The sequence below is a fragment of the Balaenoptera ricei genome, chromosome 15 (assembly GCF_028023285.1).
Source record: "Balaenoptera ricei isolate mBalRic1 chromosome 15, mBalRic1.hap2, whole genome shotgun sequence".
NCBI classification, from domain to species: domain Eukaryota; kingdom Metazoa; phylum Chordata; class Mammalia; order Artiodactyla; family Balaenopteridae; genus Balaenoptera; species Balaenoptera ricei.
Genome location: NC_082653.1, coordinates 36,116,280 through 36,124,459, shown reverse-complemented (window position 1 = coordinate 36,124,459; position 8,180 = coordinate 36,116,280).

The window sequence follows — 8,180 nt, the reverse complement described above, 5'->3', positions numbered from 1 at the left end:
ATCTTTACAGACAAGCAAAGGTTAAGAGAATTCAGCACCACCAAACCATCTTTACAACAAATGCTAAAGGAAATTCTCTAGGTAGGAAACACAAGAGAAGGAAAAGACCTACAATAACAAACCCAAAACAATTAAGAAAATGGTAATAGGAACATACATATCAATAATTACCTTAAAGGTAAATGGAATAAATGCTCCAACCAAAAGACATAGATTGGCTGAATGGACATGAAAAAAAGACCCATATATATGCTGTCTACAAGAGACCCACTTCAGACCTAGGGACACATACAGACTGAAAGTGAGGGGATGGAAAAAGATGTTCCATCCAAATGGAAATCAAAACAAAGCTGGAGTAGCAATACTCATATCAGATAAAGTAGACTTTCAAATAAAGACTATTACAAGAGACAAAGAAGGACACTACATAATGATCAAGGGATCAATCCAAGAAGAAGACAGAACAACTGTAAATATTTATGCACCCAACATAGGAGCATCTCAATACATAAGGCAAATGCTAATAGCCATAAAAGCGGAAATTGACAGTAACAAAATCATAGTATGGGACTTTAACATCCCACTTTCACCAATGGACAGATAATCCAAAATGAAAATAAATAAGGAAACACAAGCTTTAAAAGACTCACTAGACCAGATAGACTTAATTGATATTTATAGGACATTCCATCCAAAAACAACAGAATACTTTCTTCTCAAGTGCTCATAGAACATTCTCCAGGATAGATCATATCTTACATCACAAGTCAAGCCTCAATAAATTTAAGAAAATTGAAATCATATTAAGTATCTTTTCCAACCACAACGCTATTAGACTAGATATCAATTACAGGAAAAAACTGTAAGAAATACAAACACATGGAGGCTAAACAATACGTTACTAAATAACCAAGAGATCACTGAAGAAATCAAAGAGGAAATCAAAAAATACCTAGAGGCAAATGACAATGAAAACACGACAACCCAAAACCAATGAGATGCAGCAAAAGCAGTTCTAAGAGGGAAGTTTATAGCAATACAATCCTACCTCCAGAAACAAGAAATATCTCAAATAAACAACCTAACCTTACACCTAAAGCAATTACAGAAAGAAGAACAAAAAAAAAAAACCCAAAGTTAGCAGAAGGAAAGAAATCATAAAGATCAGATCAGAAATAAATGAAAAAGAAATAAAGGAAAAAATAGCAAAGATCAATAAAACTAAAAGCTGGTTCTTTGAGGAGATAAACAAAATTGATAAACCATTAGCCAGACTCATCAAGAAAAAGAGGGAGAAGACTCAAATCAACAGAATTAGATGAAAAAGGGGAAGTAACAACTGACACTGCAGAAATTCAAAGGATCATGAGAGACTATTACAAGCAACTATATGCCAGTAAAATGGACAACCTGGAAGAAATAGACAAATTCTTAGAAAAGTACAAACTTCCAAGACTGAACCAGGAAGAAAAAGAAAAAATGAACAGACCAATCACAAGCACTGAAATTGAAACTGTAACTAAAAATCTTCCAACAAACAAAAACCTAGGACCAGATGGCTTCACAAGTGAATTCTACCAAATATTTAGAGAAGAGCTAACACCTGTCCTTCTCAAACTCTTCCAAAATCTAACAGAGGGAGGAACACTTCTAAACTCATTCTATGAGGTCACGATCACCCTGATTCCAAAACCAGGCAAAGATCACTGATGAACATACATGCAAAAATCCTCAACAAAATACTAGCAAACAGAATCTAACAGCACATTAAAAGGATCATACACCATGATCAAGTGAATTTTATCCCAGGAATGCAAGGATTCTTCAATATATGCAAATCAATCAATGTGATACCCCATATTAACAATTGAAGGATAAAAACCATATAATAATCTCAGTAGATGCAGAAAAAACTTTTGACAAAATTCAACACCCATTTATGATAAAAACTCTCCAGAAAGTGGGCATAGAGGGGACCTACCTCAACATAATAAAGGCCATAGATGACAAACTGACAGCCAACATCATTCTCAATGGTGAAAACTGAAACCATTTCCTCTAAGATCAAGAACAAGTCAAGGCAGCCCACTTTTACTGCTATTATTCAACCTAGTTTTGGAAGTTTTACCCAGCAATCAGAGAAGAAAAAGAAATAAAAGGAATCCAAATAGGAAAAGAAGAAGTAAAACTGTCACTGTTTGCACATGACATGATTCTATACATAGATAATCCTAAAGATGCCACCAGAAAACTACTAGAGCTAATCAAAGAATTTTGTAAATTAGCAGAATACAAAAGTAATGCACAGAAATGTCTTGCATTCCTATACACTAATGACTAAAAATCTGAAAGAGAAATTAAGGAAATAATCCCATTCACCATTGCAACAAAAAGAATAAAATACCTAGGAATAAACTTACCTAAGGCGACAAAAGACCTGTATGCAGAAAACTGTAAGACACTGAAGAATGAAATTAAAGATGATACAAACAGATGGAGAGATATACCATGTTCTTGGATTGGACAAATCAACATTTTGAAAATGACTATACTACCCAAAGCAATCTGCAGATTCAATGCAATCCCTATCAAGCTCCCAATGGCATTTTTCACAGAACTAGAACAAAAAATTTTACAAATTTTATGGAAACACAAATGACTCCGAGTAGCCAAAGTAAACTTGAGAAAGAAAAACGGGGATGGAGGAATAAGGCTCCCTGACTTCAGACTATACTACAAAGCTACAGTAATCAAGGCAGTATGGTATTGGTACAAAAACAGAAATTTAGATCAATCGAACAAGATAGAAAGCCCAGAGATAAACCCACTCATATATGGTCACCTTATCTTTGACAAAGTAGGCAAGAATATACAATGGAGAAAAGACAGCCTCTTCAATAAGTGGTGCTGGGAAAACTGGGCAGCTAAATGTTAAAGAGTGAAGTTAGAACACTTAACACCATACACAGAAATAAACACAAAATGGATTAAAGACCTAAATGTAAGGCCAGACCCTATAAAACTCTTAGAGAAAAACAGGCAGAACACTCTATGACATAAATCACAGCAAGATCCTTTTTGGCCCACCTCCTAGAGAAATAGAAATATAAACAAATGGTACCTAATGAAACATAAAAGCTTTTGCACAGCAAAGGAAACCATAAACAAGACAAAAAGACAACCCTCACAATGGGAGAAAATATTTGCAAAGGAAGCAACTGACAAAGGATTATTCTCCAAAATTTACAAGCAGCTCATGCCGCTCAATATTAAAAAAACAAACAACCCAATCCAAAAATGGGCAGAAGACCTAAATAAACATTTCTCCAAAGAAGATATACACGTTGCCAACAAACACATGAAAGGATGCTCAACATCACTAATCATTAGAGAAATGCAAATCAAAACTACAATGAGGTATCACCTCACACTGGTCAGAATGGCCATCATCAAAATATCTGCAAACAAGAAATGCTGGAGAGGGTGTGGAGAAAAGGGAACCCTCTTGTACTGTTGGTGGGAATGTAAATTGATAAAGCCACCATGGAGAACAATATGGAGGTTCCTTAAGAACTAAAAATAGAACTACCATACAACCCAGCAATCCCACTACTGGGCATATACCCTGAGGAAACCATAATTCAAAAAGAGACATGTGCCACAATATTTATTGCAGCACTATTTACAATAGCCAGGACTTGGAAGTGTCTAAAGTGTCCATCAACAGATGAATGGGAAAGAAGAAGTGGCACATATATACTATAGAATATTACTCGGCCATAAAAAGAAATGAAATTGGCCTATTTGTTTTGAGGTGAGTAGACCTAGAGTCTGTCATACAGAATGAAGTAAGTCAGAAAGAGAAAAATAAATACCATATGCTAACACATATATATGGAATCTAAAAAAGAAAAATGGTTCTGATGAACCTAGGGTCAGGATAGGAATAAAGATGCAGAGGTAGAGAATGGACTTGAGGACACAGGGATGTGAAAGGATAAGCTGGGATGAAGTGAAAGTGTAACATTTACATATATACATTACCATATGTAAAATAGATAGCTAGTGGAAAGCAGCCGCATAGCACAGGGAGATCAGCTTGGTGCTCTGTGACCACCTAGAGGGACAGGATAGGGAGGGTGGGAGGCAGGTGCAAGAGGGAGTGGATATGGAGATATATGTACACAAATAACTGATTCACTTTGTTATACAGCAGAAACTAGCACAACAGTGTAAAGCAATTATACTCCAATAAAGATGTTTTTCAAAAAAGAAAATATAGCCATGAACAACAACAAAAAAAAAATAAGTTTGAGTCTCTGTCTTATACCATATATAAAAAAATGAACCCAGGGACTTCCCTGGTGGTACAGTGGTAAAGAATCTGCCTTCCAATGCAGGAGACATGGATTTGATCCCTGGCTGGGGAACCAAGATCCTACACCCCACAGGGCAACTAAGCCCACATGCCACAAGTACTGAGCTCACACACCTCAATGAGAGAGCCTGTGTGCCACAAAACTTCAGAGCCCACACACTCTGGATCCCACGTACCACAACTACAGAGCTCCCATTCCCTGGAGCCTGTGTGCCACAAGTAGAAAGAGAAAACCTGCACGCCACAACTAGAGAGAAGACCACGCGCTGCAATGAAAGATTCCACATGCCTCAATGAAGATACTGCGTTCCACAACTAAGACCCAAGGCAGCCAAAAAAGTAATAATAATAAAATAAAACAATGAACTCAAAATGGATTAAAGACTTAAATGTAAGCTTAAAATCATTAAACTCCTAGAAGGAAACATGGGACATAGCTCTCTGACATCAGTCTTAGCAATTTTTTTGGTTATGTCTCCTCAGGCAAGAAAAACAAAAGAAAAATAAACAGATGGGAACACATCGAACTAAAAAGCTTTTGCACAATGAAGGAAACCATTGACAAAACAAAATGGCAACCTACTGAATGGGAGAAAATATTTGCAAATCACATATCTAATAAGGCATTGATATCCCAAAATATACAAGGAACTCATATAACTCAATATCAAAAAAAATCTGATTGAAAAATAGGCAGAGGACCTGGATGGACATTTTTCCAAAGAGGACATGCAGATGGCCAACAGTCACATGAAAAGATGCTCAACATCACTAATCATGGGGAAATGCAAATCAAAATAACAATGAGATACCACCTCACACCTGTCAGAATGCCTGTTATCAAAAAGACAACAAATAACAAGTGTTGATGAGGATATGGAGAAAAGGGAACACTTGTGCACTGTTGGTAGGAATGCAGATTGCTACAGCCACTATAGAAAACAATATGGCGGTTCCTCAAAAAATTTAAAATAGAACTACCAGAAGGTCCAGCAATTTCACAGCTGGGTATTTATCCAAAGAGAATGAAAATGCTAATTCAAAAAGATATATGCACCTCTATGTTCATTGCAGCATGACTTACAATAGCCAAGGTACGGAAGCAACCTAAGTGCCCATCAATGGATGGATAAGGAAGGAAGATGTGGGGTGTGTGTGTACAAACACACCATGGAATACTACTCAGTCATTAAAAAAATGAATGGAATCTTGCCTTTGGGACAACATAAATAGATCTAGACAGTATTATGCTAAGTGAAATAAGTCAGACAGAAGGACAACTACTACATGATTTCACTTATTTGTGGAATCTAAAAAAACAAACACATATACCAACAGAAGAAAACAGAGACAGACTCATAGATATAGAAAAACTGGTGGTGCTAAAGGGAAGGGGGGTAGGGAAATGGACAAAATAAGTAAAGGGGATTTAAAAGGTACAAACTTTCAGCCATACAATAAATAAGTCATGGCAATGTAATGTACAGCATAGGGAATACAATCAATAATATTGTAATAACTGTATTGTGACAGATGGTTACTGGACTTATTATGGAGATCATTTCATAATGTACATAAATGTGGAACCACTATGTTATACACCTGAAACCAATTTTGTATGCCAACTCTGCTTCAATTTAAATAAATAAATAAATAACTGTCAGTGATGTTAAAAAGAAAAATATATTGAATCACTATCTTGTACACCTGAAATATAATTGTAGGTCCATTAAAAAAGAAAAAAAAAAAGAGTTGAAGTCTGTGTCTCCTTTCCTTTGAATTTGAGATGGCTTTGACCAAAAGCAGAGCAAGTGGTGCTATGTGACTTCTGAGTCTGGGTTGTAAAGAGCCATGTAGCTTATGCATTGTTTGCTAGAACATTCACTCTTTGAGTGCTAAACCATCATGTATGAAGTTCAATCACCTGAGCTACCTTGCTGTGAAGAAATCCTAGTGACATGAAGAAGCTTCATGTTGTAGGTTCTCTGATTGACTGTCCCAGCTGACTCTAGCCTTTGAGACGTCCCAGCCAAGGTGCCAGATATGTGAGTGATTAGCCCCTAGATTATTCTAGCCCCCATATATTCATGTCATATCATCTGAGGTAACACATCATGGAAGAGCATAAAGCCATCCCTGTTTGCCTTGTCCAGATTCCTGATGTACAGACTCTGTGAGCATATCAAAACAGATCTTGCTTTGTGTCACTAAATTTGGGATGATGCAGGACTGGGTCATAACTTGGATATCTCAGCCACTCCTTTTTACTCTTTTCCCTGTCATGCTGTCCTGCTGAAAGGATTTATTGAGCATCATATTCTTTTTTTTAAATTAATTAATTAATTAATTAATTAATTAATTTTTGCCTTTGTTGGGTCTTCGTTTCTGTGAGAGGGCTTTCTCTAGTTGCGGTGAGCAGGGGCCACTCTTCATCACGGTGCGCGGGCCTCTCACTGTCGCAGCCTCTCTTGTTGTGGAGCTCAAGCTCCAGATGCTCAGGCTCAGTAGTTGTGGCTCATGGGCCTAGTTGCTCCGCGGCATGTGGGATCTTCCCAGACCAGGGCTCGAACCCATGTCCCCTGCATCGGTAGGCAGATTCTCAACCACTGTGCCACCAGGAAAGCCCTTGAGCATCATATTCTTATCTGGTTCTTGCTCTGAGATGGCTTACTTCATTCAGTTGTGTTAACAATGAGTGTGAGGGATGTGCCCTAGATTTGATCCTTGCACAGAACTGAGTTTGAAAAGACCTTTATCACCCAAACATCTTTTAAATTTTTTATTTTATTGACAGGGTTTGGGAACAAGTAACATCTGCAAGCCTTTCAAATCTCCCCATTTCTGGACTCTCTTTTTGGGGAATCTTTTTTTTCCCTGTGTATAAATCAGCCAAGTCTTTGTGAGCTTGTTTATTTTTTCTTGTAGTAATGCACCCAACTCAGCTAAATAGTAGCCAACTCATGCTATATATTTGCTTTCCAACTCTTTCCCTTAAGGGGTTCATTAAGTACGTGATCTGCCTTCCAAGTTATTGCTAGTGATATGAATAACAATGGTTTTGCCACTGCATGACATGAATTTTAATCCTTCTTAACTTTCATAGTTTTCCTACTACTCACCCCCTAACCAAATACCCAACATTTTTTCTTTTTTGTTACTCTTTCTCTAATATTATTTTTTAAGTCACTGAGGGTGTACTGCAGCAGTAAAAAACTTCAAAATGTCGGTGTCTTAAAACAACAGAAGTTTATTCTTGCTCACACTCCATAACCATTTTGTACTGGCTAGAGGCTGTGCTCCATGATGCCCACATTTGGGAACTCGGGTTGCTGGAGCAGCCACTATTTGGAAAATTGATGCCGAAAGCTCAGCTTCTCTGTACACCAGTGCCGAATCGAATCTTGGAAACAGAGTTTGGGGTGAAGTAGAAAAGGATAACTTTATTACTTTGCCAGGCAAAGGGTGACACAGCGACCTCCTGCCTCAAAAAACTATGTGTCCCCACTTGGAGAGGATAGTGAGAAGTTTTACAGTAATGGTTCAAAAAGGGCGTGATCAGCTCATGGACATTCTTCTGATGGGCTGGTGGTGAGGTAAGTAGGAGTCAGCATCATCAACCTTCAGGTTCCAACTGGTCTGGGGTCTACTTGCTTGTGGGCAGCATACCATTGTTAATCGTTAACTTTTCCCACCTGGAGGGGGTTTCAGTATCTGCAAAACAGCTCAAAGATATTGTTGTGTATGTCCTTTGATGCGGAACAAGGACCTTGCCCCAAGGCTGTACTATTGTTTCTCTTGACTG